General features: G+C 33.6%; 1 pseudogene; it reads right to left on the bottom strand.

Moving 5' to 3' along the window:
- Positions 1 to 611: 611 nt before the first annotated feature.
- LOC136309306 (ubiquitin-ribosomal protein eS31 fusion protein-like) lies at positions 612 to 1,107 on the bottom strand (annotated as a pseudogene).
- Positions 1,108 to 1,526: the final 419 nt, after the last annotated feature.

The following is a 1,526-nucleotide window of genomic DNA, read 5'->3' as shown; positions in this document are numbered from 1 at the left end:
GGTAAAACTCACATAGTGAAAATTATGAATATTTGAAAGAATCAATTTGTAAGGATAGACACTTCATCCGTTCATCAATTTTAAAATATGAAAACTTTCATATCAGAGCAAAGTAAGTGAAATCGCTATGATGTCTAAAGTGGAAACATTGAGGATACTCTGTCCTAGCTCTTTCCTTTTTTTATCTCCAATCTGTTTCTTCAGCAATCAGTGTGGGCTGTATGTTAACACTGGTTTATAGAAATATAAATGTGTAACTCTTGCTCTGCCTCATACTGTTTTTAGGTCAAAAATAATCTTTTGTCCTGTTTTTGCAAAAAGTTTTATTAATATATTGTTGACATAAAAATGCACGTTTAAATTTTCAAAAGGATAAATTTGACATTTTTTACACATGAATCTATCAATCACCATATCCATCACTTTCATAATTTTTATTTGCACTTTTGTAATTCCTCCTTCCTGTGCCTCATGCTATACCCAATCCACCCCCAGCAAGTATTTTCCAAATAAATGAAATAATATAATATGTATTTTTTTTTAATATTAACTAAAGAAGATAGACCAGAGTTTCTCAATCTCAGCATTGTTGACATTTTAGGCCAACTAACTCACTGTTGTGGCAGAATGGTCCTGTACCATGTACAATTGTCTTCCAGTTTGATAAAACAATAAGTCAGACAATATTTGTCACAGTAATGTTTATCAAAGTGCTGACCATAAAAACTTCAGCACTTCATTCATCTGAAGGGCACTCCTGTTGAAGGGAACTGATTTTACCATTCTCATCCACTTTGTAGTATTTCAGGACAGCCAGCTTGACCTTATTTTTCCTTTGCTTATTCTGTTTGAGAGTAGTATAAGACTTCTTCCTTTTCTAGCACCACCACAAATCTCAACTCAAGATGAAGAGTGGCCTCCTTTTGAATGTTGTAGTCAGACCAAGCATGTCAATCTTCTAGTTGCTTGCCAGCAAAGATCAGTTTTGCTGATTAGAAGGAATCCTTTCTTAACCTGGATTTTTGCCTTTACATTTTCTATTTCATCTGAGAATTCAAATTCAAGAGTAATGGTCTTCCCCATAAAGGGGAAGTGAACCATCTTCATCTTGGCAATGGTTCACTTCAGGTGGAGGAAAAGGAAGACAACAGTCAGACCTGGGGACACAAGAGGGCGAGGGGTAAGCTGCTAGATTGGAAGCAGCCAAGAAAGACACACTCATCACAGATGGCCGATTACAAAAGGGTATTCGTGTTTTTTAACTTGTCATCTTTCACTTAGTATAAATATTTTAGGAATCAGCATGTTATTGCAGATATTAATAGAGCATTTATTTTTATTGCTGAGTAGTATTATATTGTGTACATATACCATAATTTGTTTTTCCATTCAACTATTTTTATTTTCCAGGTTTGTTGAGGTATAATTGAAATATAACATTGTATAAGATTAAAGTGTACAATGAGATGAATTGATACATGTATACATTTTAAAATGCTTACCATAATAAGGTTAATTAACACATC

This window comes from Saccopteryx bilineata, chromosome 6 (genome assembly GCF_036850765.1).
Source record: "Saccopteryx bilineata isolate mSacBil1 chromosome 6, mSacBil1_pri_phased_curated, whole genome shotgun sequence".
In the NCBI taxonomy this organism is placed as follows: Eukaryota; Metazoa; Chordata; class Mammalia; order Chiroptera; family Emballonuridae; genus Saccopteryx; species Saccopteryx bilineata.
The sequence above is the reverse complement of the archived record's forward strand: the minus strand, read 5'-3'. Positions and strand labels throughout refer to the sequence as shown.